The following is a 26,248-nucleotide window of genomic DNA, read 5'->3' on the forward strand; positions in this document are numbered from 1 at the left end:
CCTCAAGTTGAATCCGATGAGAGTAACATTCGCTCATTTCCCCTCACCTGCCCCCTCTTCCCTCCCTATAGAACTGCTTTTTCTTGCCACTTTTATGTGAGATAATTTACCCCATTCTATCTCTCCCTTCCTCCCTCTCTCAATATATTCCTCTCTTACCCCTTAAATTTATTTCACTTTTTTAGATATCATCCCTTCATATTCAACTCATCCTGTGCCCTCTGTCTATATTCCCTTCAACTCCCCTAATACTGAGAAAGGTCTCCTGAATTATACACATCATCTTTCCATGTAGGAAGGTAAACATAACAGTTCAACTTTAGTAAGTCCCACATGAATAATCTTTCTAGTTTACTTTTCCATGCATCTTTGATTCTTGTTATTTGAAAGTCAAATTTTCTATTCATCTCTGGTCTTTTCATTGAGAAAGCTTGAAAGTCCTCTATTTTATTGAAAATCCATATTTTGCCTTGGAGCATGATACTCAGTTTTTCTGGGTAGGTGACTCTTGGTTTTAATCCTAGCTCCTTTGACCTCAGGAATATCATATTCCAAGCACTTCAATCCCTTAATGTAGAAGCTGCTAGATCTTAGGTTATTCTGATTGTGTTTCCATAATTCTCCTTGACCTGGAAATTCTGGAATTTGGCGACAGTATTCCTAGGAGTTTTCTTTTGGGATCTATTTTCAAGAGGTGATTGGTGGATTCTTTCAATTTCTATTTTACCCTTTGGTTCTAGAATATTATGGCAGTTTTCCTTGATAATATCTTGAAAGATGATATCTAGGCTGTTTTTTTGATCATGGCTTTCAGGTAGTCCAATAATTTTTAAATTATCTCTCCTGGATCTATTCTCCAGGTCAGTGGTTTTTCCAATGAGATATTTCACATTGTCTTCCATTTTTTCATTCCTTTGGTTCTGTTTTATAATATCGTGGTTTCTTATAAAGTCATTAGCTTCCACTTGTTCCAATCTAATTTTTAAGGTAGTATTTTCTTCCGTGGTCTTTTGGACCTCCTTTTGCATTTGGCTAATTCTGCCTTTCAAGGCATTCTTCTCCTCATTGGCTTTTTGGAGCTCTTTTGCCATTTGGGTTAGTCTATTCTGTAAGGTGTTATTTTCTTCAGTATTTTTTGGGTCTCCTTTAGCAAGTCGTTGACTTGTTTTTCATGGTTTTCTTGCATCACTCTCATTTCTCTTCCCAATTTTTCCTCTACTTCTCTTTCTTGCTTTTCCAAATGCTTTTTGAGCTGTTCCATGGCCTGAGCCCAATTCCTATCTTTCTTGGAGGCTTTTGATGTAGGCTCTTTGACTTTATTGATTCTTCTCACTGTATGTTTTGATCTTCATTGTCACCAAAAAAGAAATCTAGAGTTTGAGTTTGAGTCTGAGTTTGCATCTGAGTTCATTTTCAGTGCCTGGCCATGTGCCCAGCCAACTACTTGACCCTTGAGCTTTTTGTGAGCATACAACTGCTTATAGAGTAGAGAGTACTTTGTCCCAAGCTTCACAGTCCAAGCACTGCTATTTTCAGAGCTACTTCTACTCCACCATCACCCCAGGCTCTGTCACAGCAGTGCTTCTCCTCCCCCAAGAACCTCCAACCAGAACCACAATTCAGATTGAAGCAAGGCACAGCAAGAGAATCTGCCTTTGTGCCCACAAAGCGTTCCTTGCATTCCCGCTCTGATCTGTTGCTCGATTCCTCCTACTGTGTGAGCCAGGGCCTTGGGAATCCACTGATGCTGGCACCCTGGAGGCAGTTGCAGGAGCTTCCTGCTACCGCCACCACTGCATGACCTCTTCCACCCCCAGAGCTGATGGCCGGACTTCTCTGAACTCAATCCCATAGTTTCCCCCAACCTGCTCTTTGGCGTTTGTGGGTTGAGAAGTCTGGTAACTGCCACAGCTCACTGCTTCATAATCCCAAGGCCTGTTCAGGCTGGCTGATTCCAGATCTGGTCTGTCCTGGCAAGGCCCACGCTGGGCTGCCCTCTGCTCTCAGCACTGTGCAATAGACCCCTCCTGGCGACCATCCAGGCTCTCCTGGGCTGGAAATCTGTTTCCCTCTGCTATTTCGTGGGTTCTGCAGCTCTAGAATTTGTTCAGAGCCATTTTTACAGATGTTTAGAGGGATTTGGAGGGGAGCTTGATCAATTCCCTGCTTTCCTGCCGCCATCTTGGCTCCGCCCCAAATATTTCTAATGTATGACTTCAGGAGGCAATCAGTTCCACTGTCAGACAGCTCTCACTGTTAGAAAATTCTTTATAATAAACCCAGTTCAGTCTCGCAATAACTTTCATCCATTGATCCTAGATCTTCTGTCTGATTCTACATAAAATAAATCTAATTCTTCTACCAAACTGTGCTTTAAACTATTTGAAGGTCGAGATGATTTTCTTGTCTAATTCTGTCCTCCTACCCTCACTGATCTTCCTTTCTTAAGATTCAGCATCAATCCTTTTTTTAAACTGTAACTTTCATCTTATTGTCCCTTTTTCCCAATTAATAAGCATTTATTTTATCTTCTACACCTTCAAGTTGATAAAAGATAAAAGAAAAACAAAATCTCTGTAAGAAATAATCATAGTCAAGAACAAAAAATTCCCAAGTGGCCATGCCCTCAGATGTATATTTTGATTTGCATCATCTCCTTATCAAGAGAGTGAGTAGGATGTTTCATATTTCATGGTTTCTAGAATTTTGGATGAAGCTTAAAACTCATGTTTCTCTTTCCTTTAGGGTTATTTTGGTGGGGGAGGTACTTGCTCACTTAGTAAATGACATCATTGTGGGCATTTGGGGCAACTGTATAGTCATTCAGTGAATAAGAATTTATTAAGTGCTCACATGTGCCAGGCACAGAGCTAAGCAGAGTACCAAGAAAGCAAAAAACAATCTCCTACCCTTTAGGAGCTCACAATCAAATGGAGGAGACAACATGAAGAAAACTAAATACAACCATACAGGATTAATTGGAGATAATTGTAGAGGGAATGTGTTAACATTATGGAGGATCAAGAAAATCTTGTCGAAGGTGAGATTTTTTTGGTGGGGAGGGAAGAAAAAAAATTTACATGACAATTTTGTGGTATATTTGAAAGGAATAGCAAGTTGTGCATAGTAGATTTGCAGTTTCATGTATAATAATCTTTTTTATTGCACAATATTATGGAAATGCTTGTTTCCATAAATTAAAAATGAAATAAAAGGGAGGGGAGATTTTAGTTTAGTTTAGTTGTAAGAAGCCAGAGAAGAGAGAATAGACAGGCCCTGTCTTCAGGAAATTTTGAGTTTGGGGAAATAGAAGATGGAAGAACTAGGAAAAAATCATTATATATTATATTCATGTAAACATGGTTAATCACTAACTCATAAGTTTTCATCATCCTACTCAAAGGAAAAAATGTAGATTAAATGAGACATAAAATAGGCTTAGACACTGAGATTAAAGCTGCTCTATGCAGTTTGTATTCTAGTTTGTATTTCAGTGTTTTCTGTGTCTTGCTCTCAGATGCTGGGATCAACATATAGATTATCATATGGTTGCTAGTCACACTTCTGCAGCATAGAATATGTTACTCCATATAAAGAATGTCCTACATTATTGCCTTATTTAGTAATATCCTTGCTGTTGGTGCAGATCCAGAAATTCCTCTCATTTCCCAAAAATTGTGAAATGGGAGCATCACCCTTAAGTCATTGTTTCTTTGTTCTGTTTTTTATCTTAAGGAATTGAAAAATTTAAAAGTTGACACTTAATGAACACCATGACTTTTGTGGGAACTGGATAGTTAACAAACATTGAATGGTATATTTGAGACTTTATCATGGCTTGAATATAGTTATAGGGTCAGAAAAAAATCAAGACAAGACTGGAGCTTCACTGGTTAAAATACATTGCCATAGAGTATGTATATCAGTGGCCCATTCCCTTTAGGTATGATATTTGCGTTCCTCTGAAACTTCCCCTACCTGATGTATGGCCTAGAAATGACAAATTGAAAGGAAGTGTAGAAATGTACCTGCCACCCAATTTTGAATAGAATCACGAGTGTTGCATAGCTCCATCAAAGCCTTTGTGTGCATTACTTGAGGAAGGTTACTTTGGTACCTGGATATTGTAGAGTGGAGCTTAAAAGAAACAGAGCAATCTATATGTAACTAGAGATATCTGTAGCACAAGATACTTATCATTTCTCTTGCCACATTCACCCTGAAACTCTTTTGAGTTTTCATATAAATTTTGTGCTAATGAGGTCACAGAAATACTTTATATTGAGAAACAAAAAATGTCCATTCTCCCAAATACTCCCAACGTGATTATGACTCTACCCCTTGATCAGTAGAATCAAGTCACTATGAGTTACTAAACAAGTTATTAAGATTTAAATCCTGGGAATAGAAATACAAGTTCAAAGGAAAAGACAGTTCCTGCCCTCAAGAAGCTTACATTCTAAAGGGGAAAACAACATATAAAAGGAAAATTTCTGGGGCTTGGTAAAGAAGTCTGCAGTACAGCCTGGTAAGAAATAAAAAGATAGCTGGCCTGGGTGCTCTTGAGGTTCTAGGAGGAGCCATCTAATCTGAGGGCAGCGTCTCAGGGTACTTGTAAGGATGCGAATTACAGGGCTGAAATGATCTTTCAGGATGAAGATGTTTCTGGGGCATGGTGGAAAAATTCAGAGGAGTGCAGCATAGTGAGAGTGAGGAGTGAGCCTATGGGTGTAGAGGATGCTTCATTTTCAGACAGTTATCAGGGCAGTAATTGATTAACAACAGCAACTCGCAATTTACAGAGTTGGGTTTTTTTGAAAGTTTGTCTTTTATTTGTTTTGAAACAATGTTATACATGATAGTTCCCATGCTAGCATACAAAAGTCCATTTAATGTAATTGAAATATTATACATTGATCATGAAAAATAATACAAAAATAATTTTACATTATTAGTCATTAAAACAGAAAAAGAAGGATGATGAAATATATGTGTATATATGTGTGTGTATATATATATATATATATATATATATATATAAGCTATTTTATAGGTTGAGCTAGTTGATGTGAGAAGGGTCCCTACAACCCTGAGATAATAGGTGCTACTAGCTAGCATATAGAAAGCATTAAGATTTGCAGAGCACTTTGCTAGCGTTAGCTCATTTTATCCTCACAATAACCCTAGGAGGTAAGTGTTCTTATTATCACCATTTTATAGATACAGCAGCTGAGTTAGAGAAGGGTCAAGAGCCTTCCTCAGAGATAATATAAGTCTGAGGATGGATTTGAATTCAGGTCTTCCTTATTCAAGGTCTGGCACTCTATCCATTGTGCCAGCTAGATGATGTGATTATATTCAGTATTGGGCATCTACTATAGGGGAAAGCTGGATTAATTAGGGAAGGATGACAAGATAGTGAAGGATTTTGTGGGGATCCTGAAGAGCACTTCTATTCATTTTTAAGGGCTTTGGAAAATGATGCCCTTGATATTTTACTGTGTTTGATTTCACTGAAATATCTGTTTCCTTTTCTTTGATAAAGATGTCTATACGCTACTTATCAAGGTAATTGTTTCCAAACAAATGGAACCAAAGAAAAGAGAAAGGCTGCTTAGAGACAGCTAGGTAGTCTAGTGAGCCTGAAGTTGGCAAGACCTGACTTCAAATCTGGTCTCGGACACTTACTAGCCGTGGGACTCTGGGAAACTCACTTCACCTTTTGTCTGCCTTAGTGTCTCCAACTGTAAAGTGGGGATAATAATAGCACCTATCTTTCAGGGTTATTGGAAGGATCAAATGAGATAATATTTATGAGGTGCTTAACACAGTTCCAGGCACATAGTAGGTGCCTAATAAATGCTTGTTCCCTTCCTTTCCCTCCCCCCTTTGATAATTAGATAAGGGTTAGATTTAGAGAATTTTTCAGTATGGAAAGACCACTGTACTAGGGAAGATTTAGGAGATTTGGTTTCTAGTTCTAATTGCTACTAATTAGTCGTTTGACCTTTGGAAAGTGACTTTACTATGTATGACCTGCAATTTACTTCTCTATAAAGTGAAGGGTTTGGCTTAAAGAATTTCTAAGGTCCTTTTCTGTTCTACATTTCTTGTTCAATGATTTCTGAAATAGCAAATGCTGTACTTTTGTGGCTTTTCTTTTAGCAATGAGCAACTAGAGGCCAATTCTTTTTTGGGAAACTGATCATTGGGGATGATTCCTCTGTTATTTGATCAACTTTTGCAAAGGAGCAAAGCCCAATCCAGATAAGTCATTTTTATGAAGCTGGAGAGATTTTGGTGAACTGATCATATGGAACCTAACACAGTAGGATCTATTTTCATTTCACCCTTTTAATATCATATTCATAGTGGTCAGCTTAATAGGCCAGACCCTATGTTCACTCCAGTTTGGGTGTGCACAGTGTTTTTAGTCATCTAATTCTGCTGTAGTGCTAGAAAGAGAAGGCACACTAATGGACCATGTGTTTGGGAGATGGAGTCTAGTATCACTGTGACTTTCATCTCCATATGCTTGCCTCTCTCAGGTTCAGAATTTAGTGAGGATTTTTTTTCACACCCTCTGTCATGAGAAAGAGGATGAGAGAGGCAAACAATATGCCCAGTGAAAAGCCTAGAGTATACTCTCTAGCTAATGATAAAAAATGTTTGTTTCTGGATAATTATCATACCTCTATAAGAATATTAGACCAAGAAACACAGAGTTGATTAGGATGTTACCCCATAAATGTCCCCGCAAGGCTTGAGCTCCCCAAGCTAGTAAGTATTGAAGTAAAGAATAGAAGGAAAATAAATGTTTAATGATAATTTTAGTCCATGTAGCACATCAAGACATTGTTTTTTGCACTTAATATTATTTTATTTTTTCTAATTACTTGCAAAGATAGTTTTCAGTATTTGTTTTTATAAGATTTTGAGTTCCAAATTTTTCTTCCTCCCTCCCTTCCTTCCCTCCCCACCCAAGACAGCAAGCAATCTGATATAGGTTATACGTTATACATAGACAATCATGCTAAACATATATCCACATTAGTCATGTTGTGAAAGATCAGAACAAAAGGGAAAAACCATAAGAAAGAAAACAAAAAAGGGAAAATAGTATGCTGAGATCTGCATTCAGATTCCATAGTTCTTTCTCTGCATGTGGATAACATTTTCTATCACAAGTCTTGCAACTGGCTTTGATCACTGTAATGCTGAAAAGGGCTAAGTCTATCATAGCTGATCATTGTACAATGTTGCTGTTACTGTGTACAATGTTCTCCTGGTTCTGCTCACTTCACTCAGCATCAGTTTATGTAAACCATTCCAGGTTCTTCTGAAATCCACCTACTCATCATTTCTTATGGCACAATACCATCCCATTACATTCATATACCACAACTTATTCAGCCATTCCCCAACTGATGGGCATCCCCTCAATTTCCAGTTCTTTGCCACCACAAAAAGATCTGCTATAAATATTTTATACATGTGCGTCCTTTTCTCTTTTTTCGATATCTTTGGAATACAGAACTAGTAGTGGTATTGCTGGATCAAAGGGTATGCAGAGTTTGGTTGCCCTTCGGGCATAGTTCCAAATTGCTCTCCAGAATGGTTGGGTCAAGTCCTACTCCACCAAAGAATGCATTAGTGTTCCAATTTTCCCATATCTTCTCCAACACTTATAACTTTCCTTTTCTGTCATATTGACCAATCTGATAGGTGTGAGCTGGTACTTCAGAGTTTTAATTTGCATTTCTCTAATCAATAGTGATTTAGAGCATTTTTTAATATGGCCATAGGTAGCTTTAATTTCTTCATCTGAAAACTGCCTGTTCATATCCTTTGACCATTTATCATCTGGGAAATGACTTGTATTCTTGCAAATTTGACTCAGTTCTCTATGTATTTGAGAAATGAGGCCTTTATCAGAGACACTGGTTGTAAAAATTGTTTCCCCACTTTTTGCTTTCCTTCTTATCTTTCTTGAATTGGTTTTGTTTATGCAAAAACTCTTTAATATATTCAGAATTATCCATTTTGCATTTCATAATGTTCTCTATCTCTTGGTTAGTCATAAATTCTCCCTTTCTCCATAGATCTGTCAGGTAAACTCTCCTAATTTGCTTATGGTATCACTCTTTATCTCTATCATGTACCCATTTTGACCATATCTTGGTGTAGTGTGTCAGATGTTGGTCTAGGCCTAGTTTCTGCCATACTATTTTCCAGTTTTCCCAGCAGTTTTTGTCAAAAAGTGAATTCTTATCCCAGAAGTTGGAGTCTTTGGTTTTATCAAACAGTAGATTACTATAGTCATTTGCTACTGTATCTTGTATACCTAACCTATTGAACCAATTTACCACTCTATTTCTTAGCCAGTACCAAATAATTTTGATAATTGCCACTTCATAAGGCCACCTACCTTTGCATTTTTTTTCATTAATTCCCTTGATATTCTTCACCTTTTGTTCTTCCAGATGAATTTTTTGTTATTATTTTTTTCTAGATCTATAAAAGAAATTTTTGGTAGTTTGGTATGGCACTGAATAAATAAATTAATTTAGGTAGAATTGTCATTTTTATTTTATATAGTTAAGAAAAAAAATTTCTGCATTGACCATGTCCAAAAATGTGTATCTGTTTCATTCTGTGTCATGAGTCCATCTCCTCTCTCTCAGGATGAGTGAGAATGCTTTAGCTTTGGTCCTCCAAGATTGCTATTTGTCATTATGTTGATCAGAATTTTCAAGTCCTTCAAATTTGTTTTTTTTTATAATGATGTTTATATTGCATAAATTGTTCTCCTAGTTCTACTCACTTTGCTCTGCATCAGTTCATACAGATCTTCCCTGTTTTCTCTGAATTGGTTCATTTCATCATTACTTATGGTCCAAAAAAAGGTATCACACTCAAAGCTCAATCAATCAGTAAATGTTTATTAGTTGCCTACTATGTGCCAAGCACTATGTTGAACTCTGGGAATACAAAAAGAGACAAAAGATAGTCCCTGTTCTCAATTGGTGTATCAATCCTTAATTGATGGTCACTCCCTTAGTTTTCAGGGTTTTTTTGGCTACTACAAAAAGAACCACTATAAATATTTTCGTACTTATAGGTCCTTTTCCTCTATTCCTAATCTCTCTGGGGTTTAGGCCTAATAGTGGTTGGAATTGAACTATTGATATACTAGCAAATCTTGTCCATATTTGACAGAAATGCTATTTTGTAGAGTTGCTTAGTTGAAATTTGTTATTGTTCAGTTGTTTTCAGTCATATCTGACCTTCCATGACCACATTTGGGGTTTTCTTGGCAAAGATACTAGACTGGTTTGCCATTTCCTTCTTCAGAGTATTTTATAGATGAGGAAACCGAGGCAAACAGGATTAAATGACTTGCCCAGAGTCACACAGCTAGTGAGTGTCTGAAGCTAGATTCAAACTCAGGAAGCTGAGTCTTCCAGCCCAGCACTTTATCCACTGTACCACTTAGCTGCCTAACTAGGTTGGGTTGTAGTAGATTCTAAATATAGAGGAAGCCTGAAAGGTGGAAGAAGCAGATTAATCCAATTTATGTAATCAGCAGATTACCCTTGCCATGCTACAAAATGGTCTTTTGAATATCTGGTCTCTGATACCTTCAGAATTCTTCCTATACTTCTTGGGGCCCCTGACCCTCAGTTTGAAAAACACTAGTTTTAGGGAATAAGTAGGGAAAATCTAAGTAAAGAAATCTTGCAAATCAAACTTTAATTCTGTGGAAGACAAAATGGAAAATCATCTAACTTGATGTTGTGTTATACATTTTCTTTAGGCTTTTAGGTTTTCTTGAGGTAGTTAAACTACTTTTTCTTAGTTGACACTTCTCCAGGTCAAAGTTAAGTCCCAACAGTATATCAAAATATGAAGCTCTAGGTACTTATAGCAGGAGTAGTCTGTTTTGTTATTTTCTCTACATGTATTTGGAACCCAAGCAAGCAGAGGAAAACTGTGGCTTTTGCTGAAACAGAAACACTGATCAGGGAATTTATTTGGAGATTACATTTCTCAGAATGATTATTTGTTTGTGTGTTTTTTCATCGTGATTTGATGAAGGGAGTAAAGTAGCTTTCTTTAAGGGTTCTTCTTCTGCTGTCCCTCCTCCACCCATTTTGCTATTTCCTCTTATCCATTTGAGACACTATAACAAAGAATGATGTATCTATCTTTCAGTAAACATTGAAAATGAAAGACTATCGTGTTAGAATAAAAAAGTTATGAAGATATTTCCATAAAGCAGCTGAGGTAGCAGATTTTACTAAAACTACATTTTAAAGTGATTGACAGGAACTTTGTCCTTAAGATGGTTTTCCTGAAGGTAAGCAGAAAGTGCTATTAATTAATCAATATTTCTACATACACAAACCTACTCCTCCCCAGCTAAGTAATGAGAAGTCTGTATTTGTAGTCTGAGCTATCCACTATCATCAGAGAATGGTAGGGGATGACAGACTGATGACAGACTGGCCATTATTCAGAAATTCAGCAGTGCTGTATTTAAAAAGCAAATATTGGATATATATAAATATATATATATATATATATATATATATATATATATATATAATATGAATAAGAGTAAGGTAAAGAAAAACTCTTTTTATACTGTTTCTTCCTTTGCATGAGAAAGGGATGCTAATGACCTGGGTGAGAGATATGAGCAGAAATATGATCTTTAGTAGTAATAAATATGTTCCAGTCATAATTTCTTCCAGTTAGATTTGTGATCAAAACACTTACACTTATAAAAATGGCTGGCTATGGTCATTCTATAGTCAGTTCTATAGTCTATAATCATTCTATAGTCAATAAAAATATTGATACAGATAATAAATGCTAGTAGCACTTAGAGGAGGATAACATGATCGTCCATAGTAGTTCATAAAGGATTAGCATAAAATCACAGATGCTTAAAGTTGGAAGGGAATTCATTGATCACTTTCTCCACTGTAGACCTGAACAAATATGTGTTCTACAAAATTATTGACAAGTGAGTAACCTCCTACCTCCAGTGGTAGGGAGCTTACTACCTCCCAAAACAGTCCTTTCCTTTTTCGAAGAAATCTAATTGGTAGCAATTCTGTTTGTTTTCCCTTTCTACATATCCTCATTTCTTTTTTGAGGCCCCTGCTTTCATTTGACAGCTATGGTAAGAACATGACCTAAATGCCCAGGGTTTTCAGTTTCTCCTCAAGAATTTCATAATAATCCATCATAAAGGGCAAGCCTGGGAGTTTTGTTTAAGAATTGAATAATTAGATAAATGTAGAGGATAAGGGAAGGGTGTGTGTGTGTGTGTGTGTGTGTGTGTGTGTGTGTCTGTGTCTGTGTGTGTTTGTGTGTGTCTCACTCTCTCTGTCTCTGTCTCTCTCTGTCTCTCTGTCTCTCTCTGTCTCTCTGTCTCTCTCTCTTTCTCTCTCTCTCTCTCTCTGTCTCTCTCTCTCTCTCTCTCTCTCTCTTTTTCTCTCTATCTCTCTCCCCCCATTTCTCTTTCTCATATAGGACATAATGAATAGATCAATCAGCCTGGCTGAGATGGACCATTACTTTCATACAATAACAGAAGCTAAATATATATGGTCTGCAGTGAAAGAATGAATATTTTTGGCCATGCAAAGTGAATGGTTTATATGTAAATTGAAGCTGTGTTTTTTGTCTCTAAACAAATATTTATTTTTTCTCACTGGCACCATACTATAACTGGTCCTGCTTTGATATAAAAGCAATTAGATGGTGCACTTGAAGGAGTGTCAAATTCTGAGTCAGGAAAATGAGTTCAAATCTTGCCTCAGACTATTATCAGCTTTGTAACCCTGGTCAAATCATTTCACCTTTCTCTACCTTATCTTCTTCATCTCTAACATGATAGCACCTACCTTACAGTATTATTGTGAGGATCAAATCCAATGAGAAAACGTGTAAAGCTCTTAGCTCACCTTTAATGCAGTATAGTCTCATTATTATAGCTTTAATGGATATGTGATATTTGTAGTGTGGGTACCACCTGCACTGATGCAGATTGCGGTCTTCTACGTCTTTGCATTCCATGAAGTGGTTTCCTATAAATCCTCCATGGGATCTGACTAACAATCTGAAGACATTATGCTTTTCCTTTAGTATTTTAGAGAGACGACCATAACACTTACTTTTTCATATACATGTCTAGACCGCCTCTTTTGTAAGTCCTTCATATTCTAAATAACATATTTTATGCTACTTCATTTTCAGTAACTGGCCCTAACCCACCTCACTCATCCTCAACAGGAAACTCATGTATGAGGCATTAACTATGTGAGACTGATCAGAACTTTATCACTGTATCCATATTTGGTCTCTAGACTATGAAAGCAATTTTAAAATGGCGAAGGGAAGAACCACAAATGAAACTAGAATTGGAAAATAATTTACCATATGTAGGGAGGTTAAAAGGAACATGGTTAGAAAATAGAAGACTGAGAGATAATATGCAATCATCAGGTATGTAGAAGACTTACAGAAAATGCACTGGGGCAGATGCTTCTTTTTTTCTTTTAAACCAAAAAGGAGAGATGATATTTTTAATTTACATATTCAAAAGAATTTCTGATTGCATCATTTTGGATGTTCATTCTAATGATGAAGATCCCAACCATCCATTCATAATCATCCTTTTTGACTTTTGTCCATGTTTGATACTTGTTCCTCATGGCAAGGAAGAAATATGGTGCTAAGAAGAAGCTGTTCTGAATTTCAGTGAGGAGCAAAAAGGTCTCAGATTGAAGCATAGAAAACTCAAGTTAGCTCCAAGGAAGAATTTCTTGGTGGTGAACTATTTTTATTCATGAAATATAGGCGTAAAGGGAAGTTGTTGACCTCTGGAAATTGTAAATTAGACTATCCTTGATATTTTGGTTTGCTTCTGCTCAAACTTTAACTAAATGCATATAAATTTTAAGCTATGATATTAAAAAATAAATGCTTATTAATCATTCATTTTATAATGCTGTATTTCCCCATATATCCCTTCTTTTCCCCACAAACCATATCATATAACAAAATTTTTTTAAGAAAAAGAAAAAGAGAGCAGCTAGGTGGCATAGTGAGTAGAACACTGGCCCCGGAGTCAGGAGGACCTGAGTTCAAATCCGGCCTTGACACATGTACTAGCTATGTGACCTTGGGCAAGTCAGTTAACCCCAACTGCCCTGCCAAAAAATGAAAAAAAAAAACAACAAACAAGAAAAGGAAAAAGAAGAGGAAAAAACAACAATGAAACACATCAAAACAATCTGACAACATATACAGTGTTCCATACCTGTGGAACTCCCACATCTGCAAAGGAGTGAAGAGGAAGGAATGTGTCATCTCATAACTCTTTTTGTGGGGCCAGATTTGTTCTTTGCAATCTTACAACATTCATTATTCATTGTTTTGTGGTTGTTATTCTTTGCAGTTATATTAATATAGTCTTTATATATGTTGTTTTCCTGGTTCTGCTTATTTTACTTTGCATCAGTTCATTTAAGTCTCTCCATGCTTCTCTGTCTTCATCATAAGCATCCTTTCTTTTAGCACAATTCATACAACCCAATTTGTTTAGCAATGCCTCCATTTATGGGCATCTACTTTGATACCATAAAAAGTTAAGCCCAAAAAGTTAAGCCCCATTTTTTACAACTTTGTGACTTGGTCAATTCCATTTAACAGAATCTCGGAGTCAGAAGGAACCTCGGAGACCATCTAGACTACTCAATCCTCAATAATAATTTCTTTTACAAGATACTTGATGGTGACATGACTAGAAGTCAGGAAAAACTGAATGCTTCCCAAGGCAGTCTATTTCACATTTATATAACTCTGATTATTAGGACATTTTCTCTAACATCAAGCTTCACTTTGTCTCTCTGTAACTTCTACCCATCATTCTTAGTTTTTCCCTCTAGGGTGAAGAAGACCAAATCTAATCCTTTTCCTACCATGACTGCTCTTGACATACTTGAAAATAGCTATCATGCCTCCTCTAAATCTTTTCTCCTCCAGATTAAACATGCCAGCTCCTTCAACCAATCCTCAATTAGATTGATATTGGGGCTTAAATGGCCTCAATGGTCCCTTTCATCTCTGAAGTTATGATCTTATGATCCTTTCACCAGATTTTTTTTATACCAGCATGATGGCAGCTCAAGAAACTGGTTCAATAAATTGCTTGCATCTTTAAGAGATAGAGAAACAAGGATTCTTTTTATAACTGCCATTTTCTAGGTAAAGAAAAGATGATATGTGGAGCAACTTGTACTAATCTAGAAGAGGTAACAAGAAAAGAGACATTTGTTTTCTTTTACACTTACACTGGTTCCAGCAGAGATGAGGATGAATTGTTAACATTCTATTTTCCCTTAATTCCTAAACCTGAAACACTTAATCCTGAATAGAGAAAGGAAAAATCCTTATCCTTATATCTGACTTCTTTCCCTGGCAGTTGATGACTTTCCTCCTACACAAAGGGGTGTAGCAACAGAGGCACAAGTAAGCATCTGAAATGAGAAGGGGCTAAAAGAAACTGGGTTCCATTCTCATTAAATGTTTCACAAAGAGAGAGCCTAGAATTTAGGAAGAAGTTCAGGCTCTTACTTATATTCATTTATACTTGAAACTGTCGTCTGACATCCTTCATCTCCTTTTCTGGCCTTACAAAGAAACCTTACGCTGGTTGCAACAAAGCAGGAGGGCCTCCATACTACCAGAATAGGCCCTCCAATTCGTAGTCCATTATTATCTAGCCATTAGAGTGGTCTCTGCCTTCTGTTAAATTTATTGCTGTTAGTCAGAAATTGAGCAGATGGATTTGAATTCCTAATCTTCTTGAAAAATGTGCCAAGGAGTTTTTTTTCTTTAGAATCTTTTTTTTAAACCAAATCCTTGTTGATGTGTATTTTTTCTCATTAAAGGCATCTCACTTATCAGTCTGTACTTCAAACCCCTCATTTATTTCTGAATTCTCTGATACCCTTCTCTCCATTTTGGATTCAATAATCCTTCCCCGATTTTAGAGACATCTCAAAAGTTTAGGCAAATAAATATAGTTCCTTTAACTGTCAACATGTTGTAAATTACTTGAAAGATACTAAAAATATAATAGTTATTTACACAAATTGCTTAAAGATATATCTAGATTGCATAGTAATCAGTCTAAAAATGTTCCAATGGTACCTAGCTTGCCATCTCTTATGAAATATGTCCTTGTACTGACCCTCTTGACCCCTGTTACTGAAGCAGGTTTTTAACCCTGTTCAAACTCTGTCTCTATGCTGACTTTTCTGACCCCATTTGCAGTCTTTTTGCAACAGAGATTTTTGGAGAACTGATTGTTTTGCTCTTTTTTCCTCCCCTACTGTCATTTATTTCCTCCTGGTCACTGAAGTTACAGCTACTTTTTTAAGGCCAATCTTTTTTTTGTGCTATCAACACACCTGTCTTGGAACTTTCTGCTGCTATGAAGTGTCCTATTTTCTTCTCTCATAGGAGAATTTCCCCTATACTAAAGGTCAGCCTCACAGGTCTGTAGTTTTCCCTGTTCTTCCACAGCTCCCTTTTTAAATGGCAGCAACACATTAGCCCTTCCTTATCTGTCCTGTCTCTCCTTCTGTCAGTGTGAAGTTAAACACCTCTCCCTCCAAGTGCTTTCATTACTTTTGACACCAATTTAGGATTCGACATGCCAATATGTGTCTCAAAACCTTCACTGTGTTGATGCCTTTAAAAATTTTCTTAATTATAGCTTTTCTTTCCAAGGGAATAATGTTCACTGAATTCAATTTAATTTCACAAATATTTATTATTTGTGATTATTATTATTATTATGTGTTATTATTATTATTATCTGATATGCTAGGTACAGGAGAAATAACTCAAGGAGCTTACAAACTAGTAGGAGGAGAGTGATATGTACACAAATAAATGTAATACGAGTAAGAATGAAGTGCATCGGAAAGGTCAAACAGGGAGGTAGGACAGATTTGGGAAAGGAATTTAGGTATTAGGGATACTAGCACAGTTATTTAATGCTATTTTACAAATGACCTTAGACAAGTCACCACCACTCTGGGAGTATATTTCCTCTTCTATAAACTGAGAGGACTAAACTACATGATCTCTAAGGTGATCGTCCAACTTTAAAGTTACGATCCTTCAGAAAGGCCTTATAGACAAGAAGTTGTCACTGACATAGGAGATGAAAATTGGGACACAGGAATCTTCAAATCTCACATACTATCTTTGTCCCTGTATTTGATAAGGATACCTATTCTTCTAGAGCACATGGAGATGCTTTTATTAGTGCTTCAGATTAATCAGAAATCAGCGATGTAACTACCTGAAGGGATAAATTCAAGAGGAGTAAATTTGCTTCTGGACAAAGTTTGGGAAACAGAGATGCCAGTGATCCACCTTCAAAGACAGAGAATCAATCCACAGTGGGTGGATTTGGACCTAGAAGGGGTTTTGTAAACAGGTTTTTCAAGCAACAGATTTGAAGGTAATAGCTCTGGCTGTGGGTTAGAATCTAATGATGATGAAGCTAATCAGACAAGGTGCAGAGGATTCACCAGGAGAGATAGTTATCAAGATGGAAATGATTCAGAAGCTTCAGGGTCATCAAGAAGATGTAAATGTGGAGGTGGATGTGGCAATTTCCAAGGTTGCTCTTAAGGATTTGGTCTAATTCACAATAGTGAATCTGAACGAGAGGATGGGCCTCAATTCCCTGGTGATTTTTTTTAGTTCAAGAAGAACAGAATTAGTTGATCCAGAAGTTGACAATTTTTGACGCAGAAGTGTTGGTGAAAGAGGTGGTTACAAAGAATTCAATAAAGTGGCAGGTTCTGGAAGAAACACTTGGAAATCAGAGGCTGAAGGAGAAATGGTGACTTTCAAAGACCAAAACTGAACTATATAACACCTCCCCCACCTGACAATGAAGGATCCATCTTTACACACTACTGGACTGACATAAACTTTGACAAGAATGATACTATTCTTGTGGAAGTATTTGGGCATGATGCTTTGCCAGCAATAGTCACTTTTGAAGAAGCAGATCTCTGTCAGACACTCAATAACAATATTACTAAAGCTGACTATACCAAATTTACTCCTGTGCAAAATACAGTATTTCCATTATACTCAAAAGGTCTGGGAGAAATGCAGCTTTTCTTTTGCCATTTTTGGCTCATATGATATGGGATAGAGCAACTACCAGTCATTTTAAAAATCAACAGGAACCAAAGTGTATTATTTTTTGCTCTAACTTGAAAGTTGATCAACCAGATTTTCCTGGAAGCAAGGAAATTTTCTTTTGGGACTTGTATAAGACCCATCATAATCTAAGGAGGAACACAACTGGGACATTTGATTTGCCAAATAATACAAGGCCGTAGCATTTTATGTGCAACACCAGGAAGGCTAATGGACATGTTAAGTAAATATTAGCCTTAGGCAAGATAAATGAAGGCTGGATATGGGTTTTGGTCCTGAAATGAAGAAGCTAATTTCCATTCCAGTAATGCCATCGAAAGACCATTGCCAAACCCTGAGATTTAGTGCTACTTTTCCAGAATAAATTCAAAGATTGGCTGGAGAGTTTTAAAAAACTGGCTGTTTTGGGTGAATAAGAGGCTGGAGCTTACAGTGATGCTCAACAGATTGTTCTGCAAATTGGCCAGTACTCAAAATGAGAAAAGCTTGTTGAAATTCAATGAAATATAGGTGAGGAAAGAACAATGGTATTTGTTGAAACTGAGAAAAAAAGCAGATTTTATTACAACCTTTCTTTGTCAAGAAAAAATATCAACAAAAATTCATGGTACTTGGGAACAGAGAGAGAAAGCAAGCTCTTGGGGATTTTTGGTATGAAAAGGGCCCAGTCCTCAAATAGCTCTGAGTAGCTGCCAGAGGGCTAGATATTGAAAATATGCAACATGATATTAATTTTGACCTTCCTTCAACCATCAATGAATATGTTTACCGAATTGGAGGTACTGGTCACTGTTTTAACATTGGCAAAGCTATTTCATTCTTTGATCTGGAACCAGATAGCCATTTAGTATAACCTTTAGTAAAAGGCCAGTTAGATGCTCAATAGGATGTCCCTGCATGGTTGGAAGAAATTGCTTTCAATACATATGTCCCTTGCTTCATTGGTAGTACTTCAAGGAAAAATGGGTTTGCCTCAATTTATCCTCAAAATTTGAGTTACCAAGGCAAGGGCAGTATGAATATTGTAGGGTGTTCTATCTAGATAAGCTCCAAATCCAATAGATAGTGAGTTACAGGATTAAGGCCCAAATCCTTCAAGTACCAGATACAGTGTTAATACAGTGAAGATGGTTTTGAATTTTGAGCTTTAAAGGAATTATGATAATCTGTTGGTAACTCCCTGTCTATCTTGTAATCTTTCTCTCTTAAAAAAAGTCTTTACTGGCTAATTACGGGAAATGCTAAATGTTGAAACTTTGCAGTTAATAATACAAATGGTGTTTACTGGAAAGATTTAACATTCTAAATGTCATGCCTATCTCTATTTTATTATTTAGGAGTTTGACATGTTTCATATCTATATTAAGTCTTAAGACTAATAATAGTGTTTTTGAGCCTATAAAATAAGCAAGGAGATGTGAAGAACTTTTGTGTTTTAAAAATTTGGGGGTCCTTTTTATTTTTTCTTAAAAGAAACATTTAAAGCAATAATATGACCATGTATTTCAACAATCCGGCTAGCAGCTGTTGTGGGGGTGTAAGACCAACCCAAACCCAACAACAAGAACGCTACCAGCACGCTGCAGGTTCTTTTGATCTGCTTAATTAAGGAAAGCTATGTTAAGGGGTTGACAAGCTTACTTTAATTGAGCATACAAATATCATTCACTTAGTTCAGGGGAAAAGACCAGCACACTGAACTTCAGAGCGAATTACAAACAAATTACAAACATCAACAGACAGACCAAATACAGATTCATAGTTACCAACATCTAGTTCAGCCCGGGAGCTCAGAACAAGGGCTGGCCCAGAGTCATGCGTGCCACCACTGCTGTGGGTAAGAGCTCCAAAGAAGAGAAAGCCAAACCCTGGTTTTATATCTTTTTCAGTGTCAGGGGTGAGTCACACATGCGACTTACCCTCATGACCTAAAATCGTCACAAAGAGGCAACTTAAACCCATGTGGTCTAAGAGCCTCTGATGTCTCAAACCTATCACTCAAACTCATGTGTAAACTAGGCCCTCCCCTGAGTTAGCCCCACCTTGGGCCCCACCTTAGTTACCAATCCACACCTACATAGGTTTTACACCTAATAGGGGTTTGGGCCTGGGGCTTAGCACCTAGTAAGGCTCAATGAAATACAGTGAATTACTCAAAGGAAACAAAAGCCAACTAAGTGCTAAGAGCCCATTTTGCTTACCAACACACCATGTGAATGTAAAATAATTTACATGAAGCAAATTTTGTGATTTTGATTTGGATGATTAAATATATGGTGAAGTTTTAAAATATTTGAAATGTGATTTCTTTATAGCCAGTGACATGAAAAATGCTATTATTTTTTGTAGTCTCTAAACATTCCTTGTAAATGTGAAAAGCCCCAACACAAATTCTTTTCTAAAAGAAAGAAAGAGGAATGAAAGAAAGAAAAGGGGAAAGAAAGAAAAGGGGAAAGAAAGAAGTGATGTATAAAAAAGAATGGCACACTATCTGGTCCTTGAAGGAATGGAAGCATTATAGTAGGTGAAGGTGTGGGAGACAGATTGTGACTACATGGATGCTGGAGAGAGCAGGACAATATTGGTGACTGTTTCCTGGTTCACTGTGGCAAAAACATTAGAACACATGCTAGGAAACATTGTGAGATAATGCTAGTAGCTTGAGGCCAGATTATGGAAAGTCGGAAATGACAGAGTAAGGAGTTTACATTTTAACTTCTACAGGTAATTGTGGAACCAATGAAGATTTTTGAATGATGGAATTATGTGATCAGACCTGTGCGTTAGGAAGATAACTATAGCAGTGGTAGAAAGGATGAATTAGAGAGGAAAGTTACTTGGTGGCAGAAAGACCAATTAGAAGGCTATTAAAATTGTCCAGGTGAGAAGTAATGAAGAGCTGAAGTAGGATAGTAGCAGTGAGAGTGGAAAGGTAGGAATGGGTACAAGAGACAGTGCAGAACCAGGATCAATTACATTACTATGGGAATGCATACTGGTAGATCTGGAGTTGACCCAGCTGAACTCCCACAACACCAGTCAGGACTGTTCTGAACAAAGAAGCTGTGGTGCAAAGTAGGAAAAGATTTGGCACCCAAATATAGGGTCCTTGGGCAAAAAGAATATTAAACTTTTTTGGAGGGGAGCTCCTAAGACCCCAGGGCTTTTACTTGCTTTTATTTTCATGAAATGCTTTTTAACCACCTTGGACACTGCTTTTACCTAGAGCTAGCTGAATATATATTTTATGAAAAGGTATGTTTATTTGAACCCTCAGGCTCTGGGTAATCCTTTTCACTAGAAGCAGATCTTCAACTTGAACATATATTATTGTGCTTCAGTAGATTTAGAAGCTCCTCCTGTATATTTGCCTCTCTAATAGAGATTGGGATCCATCCAAACTCCTAGAAAAAGTTGTTTATACTCATTGTCTACATTTCTCTCACTTCTCAGCTCTTTACAGTCTGGCTTCTGACATCATCACAGAACTGAAATGTGTCTCTCTAAGTTTACCAGTGATTTCTTAATTATGAAAGCCAATAGCCAATACTCATTCTTCCTGCTCCTTGACCTCTTTACAGTGTTTGACAGTGTTATCCATCTTCCCTTCCAGGACACTTGCTTCTTCATAGGTTTTTGTGATACAACACTCTCTCTTGGTTGCCTCTCTACCTGTGTGACTACTCCTTTCCAGTCTCTTTTGCTGCACCAATAGTCATATTCCCTTCCCCTAACTGTGGTCTTTGTCCTAGACCTCCTTTTCTTTTCTTCTACTCCCTTTCTTTTGGTGAACTCAATCTCTTATAGTTTTCATTATCATTTCTATGAAGAACAGTGACAGATCTATATATCTAGATGCAGTCTCTCTCCTGAACTCCAATTTGGCATTATCAACTGCTTATTAGACATTTCCAAATTCGATTGTCCCATAGGCATCTCAAAGTCAACATGTCCAAAACAGAGCTCATTAACTTTCCTTAAAAACCCTCCTCCTATTTATAACAATCCAATTCATTCCCCAACTAATAAATGGTCAAAGGATATGAACAGGCAGAGTTAAGAGGAAAAAATTAAAGCTATCTATAACCATATGAAAAAATGCTCTGTTACTATTAATTAGAGAAATACAAATCAAAACAACTTAGGTAGCACATCACAACTATCAGATTGTCTAACATGACAAAACAGGAAAATTAGAAATGCTGGAGAAGATGTGGGAAAATTGGAACACTAATGCATTGTTGGTGGAGTTGTGAACTGATCCCACCATTCTAGAGAGTAATTTGGAACTTATGCCCAAAGGGCTATAAAAATGTGCATACCCTTTGACCCAGCAATACTACTTCTAGGGCTGTATCACAAAGAAATCATAAAAATGAGAAAAGGACCCACATATACAAAAATATTTATAGAAGCCCTTTTTGTGGTGGCCAAGAATTGGAAATTGAGGCAATGCCTATCAATTGGGGAATAGCTAAACAGATTGTGGTATATGAATGTAATGGAATACTGTTGTGCTATAAGAAATGATGAGCAAGTGGACTTCAGAAAAAACTGGAAAGATGTATATGAAATGATGCTGAGTGAAGTGAGCAGAACCAGGAGGAGAACATTATCCACAGTAACAGACACATTGTACAAGGACTGACTTTGATAGACTTAGCTCTTCTCAGCAATGCAAGAATCTAAGACAACTCCAAAAGACTCGTGATGGAAAATGCTATCTACATCCAGAGAAAGAACTATGGAGTCTGAATGCAGATCCAAGCATACCATTTGCTTTCTTTTTTTTTGTTTTGTTTTTTCTTTCTTGTGGTTCTTCCCATTCATTCTAATTCTTCTATACAACATGACTAATGTGAAAATATGTTTAATAAGAATGTATGTGTAGAGCCTATATCAGATTGCATTCTGTCTTGTGGAGGAGAGAAGGGAAGGAGGTGAAGAAAATTTAAAACTTATGGAAGCGAGTGCTGAAAACTAAAAATAAATAAATTTTTAAAAACTCTCCTTTCCAACTTCCCTACTTCTATTAAGGGCACCACTCTTCTTTCAGATAACCAGATTCAAAACTGGAACAATCCCCGACTTCCCTTGCCTTTACCCCCTTCACATCCAATAAGTTTCCAAGTCTTTTTGATTATACCTACATAACATATTTCACATCTTACTTTCTCTCCATTCACAAGACCACTATGAGATATTCACCACCTCTCCCCTGGTTTATTACAGTAACTTCCCTGTTGGTCTTCCTGATTCAGATCTCTTCCCAGTCCCAAATGGTTTGTCGCAGATCTAAAGTACAGGTCAGACTGTCATTCTTTGTCATTTCCCTGTATAATAAGCTCCAGTTTTCCTCTATTACATCTAGGATCTAATACAAATTACTATGACATTTAAAAGCCTTTACAACCTTGCTACAACCTACATTTTCAGCATAATTGCATATTACTCCTCTTCATGCAATCTATGGTCCAGCTAGATTGCCTTTTTTCTATCCCTTACATATGATATTCTATCTCCAGTCTCTGTGTCTTTATTTTAGGTATCCCCTATGGCTAGAATGTACTCCCTCCTTGCCTCTACCCCTTAGAATTTCCAGTTCTCTTCAAAAGCTCAGCTCTATTAAATAAGGCCATTCCCAATCTTGCTAACTGTGAGTGCTTCTCTCCCTAAATTATCTTGGATTTACTTTATAAATATTATTTTGTAAATATCCAGCCATATCAACCACCTACTCAATAAATTCTACTGGCTCCCTATCACCTCTACAGTCAAATACAAAATCCTATGTGGCATCTGTAGCCCTTCATAACGTAGTCCCCCCTACCTTGCCAGTCTTCTTACACCTTATTCTCCATTACATACTCTCTGATACAGTGACACTTGCCTCCTTGTGGTTCCACAAATAAGACACTCCATCTCTGAGATCTGAGCATTTTTTTTGGCTATCCTTCAAGCCTGGAATGCTCTTCCTCCTCATCTCTGCCTTCCTGCTTCCCTAGCTTCCTTCAGGTTCCAGGTGAAATCTCATCTTCTCCAGGAAGCCTTTCCCAACTACTCTTAATTCTAGTGCCTTCCTTCTTTAATTATTTCCTATTTTTCTGTATATAGCTTGTTTGCATTCATTTGTTTGCTTATTGTCTTCTCCATTGGACTGTGGGCACTTTGAAGTGACAGACTTTCTTTTTGCCTCTTTTTTTATTCCTAGCATTTAGCACAGTTCCTTGAATGTGGTAGGCATTTAATAAATGCTTATTGACTAACTGGCTACTTAAATATGCATATGCTGTTTCTCTCTGGAGTTTATTGAATAGGGGGTGTAACATGGTCAGACCTGTGCTTTAGGATAATAACTTTGATAGCTATGTGATAAATTGGAGACTTGAGTTAGGGAAGCCAACCAGAAAGCTATTACAATAGTCATGGGATAGTTTATGGGCATCCCCCAGAGTTGTGGCAGTGTCAGAGAATAAAAAGGAGTTATTTATGAGATATTATAAGGGTAGAATCAATAGGATTTGACAACAAATTGAGTACTGGGGGTTAGAGAGAATAAGGAGTCAAGAATGACCCCTACTTTGCAAGTATGGATGACTGGGACAATAGTAGTACCCTTGACAATAGTAAGAAAGTTAGGAAAGGAGAAAGTTTTAGGGAAAAGATAGTGAGTTCAGTTTTTGACATCTTGAGATTAAGAGGTCTATAGGGCGTTCAGTTTGTGATATCCAATAGGTAGTTGGAGATGCAAGACTGGAGGTCAAGAGAACAGTTAGGTGTGAATAAATAGACCTGAGATGATAATTAAATTCATGGGAGCTGATGAGATCACCAAGAAAAATAGGATGGAAGGAGAAAAGAAGGCCTTGGACAGAGCCTTAGGGAATTTCCATGGTTATTGGGTGTGACTTGAATAAAGAGCCAACAAAAGAGATTGAAAAGGAGTGGTAAAACAGGTTAGGAGAGAAGCAAGAGGCAACAGTGTCACAAAGTCCTAGAGAGAAGAGAGTGTCAAGGAGAAGGTGATTGTGTCAAAGATTAAAGAAAGGTCAAGAAGGATGAAGACTGAGAAAAGGCCAGTAGATTTGGCAACTAAGAGACCATTGATAACTGGAGAGAGCAGTTTCAGTTGAATGATCAGATCAGAGGCCAGAGCAGAGAATTCAAAACAGAGTGAGAGGAAAGAAGTTGGGGCGATGATTGTAGAAAGCACCTCAAGGAATTTAGGAACCAATGGGAGAAGCGATAAAGGAACGTAGCGAGTGGGTATAGATCAAGTGAGGGGTTTTTAAGGATGTTTGTAGGCACCAGGGAAACAACCTGTTTCCTGTGTGTATATAGTTGTTTCCTTGTCTCCTCCATTAGACCATGAGCACCTTAAGTAGAGGGACTGTCTTTTTTGCTTCTTTTTGTATCCCTAGCACATAGCAGACATTTATTAAATTCTTATTGCCTGACTGACTATTTATATATGTATATATTGTTTTCCTCTGAAGTTTATTAAATAAGGTAGTAACATGGTCAAATCTGTGCTTTAGGTAGTAGACAGAGAAACTTGAAGATTAGTAAGAGAAGGGATGGTAGAGGGGACAAGTGCTAGAAAAGACGGGATAGAATGGTATCATTTGTGCATGTAGAGGAGTTTGCCTGGCAGGAAGGACCATCTCAGCATGGGAACTGAGTTTTAAAAGAAGAAAGGGACTCTATGAGTGGTGGTAAGGAGGAAGTGAATTCCAGGTAGGTGGGTCAGCTAGTGCAGAGACACAGAATGGGAGATAGAGTGTCATGTATGGAGAACAGAGAGAAAGACATTTTGTCTAAATTGTAGTTTGGAGGTTGAGTAATGCCCAGTGAGGCTGGATGGATACTTTTGGGCCAGGTTGTATAGAACACTAAAAGGTAATTAAGGACTATTTTATTTTATTCTGTCATTTTTACTGTTGTTGCTCATTCTTTGTTTTTGAAGAGGACCAATGACATTACAAGGTGATGGCTTGACTTTGAAGTGAATTGGATTTAAGTGATTCAGAACCGCACAAAGTCTTCAGTCTCACTCTTTCCTCTAGAGTCACTTAAGTCTGGTGAAAAGACAAAAATCAAGACAACTGGCAATGGCCTGGGATGCAGTGGATGACCTTGGCATCTCAAAAAGTTCAAAATTGGAGCAGCTAGGTGGCGCAGTGAGTAGAGAGCACGGGCCCTGGAGTCAAGAGGACATGAGTTCAAATCCGGCCTCAGACACTTGACACATATACTAGCTGTGGACCTTGGGCAAGTCACTTTAACCCCAACTGCCCTGCCAAAAAAAAGTTCCAAATCACTGGAATTTATTGGGTAGGGTTTTTAATTATATGTGCATTTAATACTTGCTTTTTTTCATTCAAGCCCATTAAAAAACTAGTTTCTCAATAAGAACAACCCAAGTTTGACTGTCTTTTGAGAATGTTGACTCTGTCTTGTTCTTCCTGGGCAACTCTAGGATTATATATTATGAATTAAAGTTCTTTCACCGTCTCGTAAAGATGAGTGCATGCCATCATTGATACTATGCTTCAGCCTGATTCCACCTACTTTACCTTCCTGAATCTCAGTTGCCTTATCTGTAAAATGAGATGAGTAGAACAGCTGGTCTCCAAATGTCTTCTAGCTTTAAATAATGATCCTTTGAAAATTCCTTTTGTTCTTTGGGGCAATTTAGCTTCCTTTGACATTATAGCATTGTATGACTTTTTAGCCATATACTGACACCCAGAGAATATTAGTGTTAAGAAATTATAAAGACAGTAAATCTTAGAAATACTTCTCTCCTATTATAGTACTAAGGATCTGCTTTCAATGCTCTAAAATGATAGTTTTATAATTTCTAGTAGGCACAGAATGAAAAACCGACAACATGGCAATTAACGTTGTGCTGACGCAATTGTTAAAATTTCAAACTATATTTATTTGAAGTATCATAGAATCTTAGAACTAGAAA

The 26,248-nt window shown here is 37.2% G+C and overlaps 1 pseudogene; it reads left to right on the plus strand.

The window, feature by feature from the left end:
• LOC118832058 overlaps positions 1 to 18,333 on the plus strand; it is a 60,100-nt pseudogene extending 41,767 nt beyond the window's left edge.
• The last annotated feature ends 7,915 nt before the right edge of the window (positions 18,334 to 26,248 follow it).

The sequence above is a fragment of the Trichosurus vulpecula genome, chromosome 9, assembly GCF_011100635.1.
Source record: "Trichosurus vulpecula isolate mTriVul1 chromosome 9, mTriVul1.pri, whole genome shotgun sequence".
Taxonomy (NCBI): domain Eukaryota; kingdom Metazoa; phylum Chordata; class Mammalia; order Diprotodontia; family Phalangeridae; genus Trichosurus; species Trichosurus vulpecula.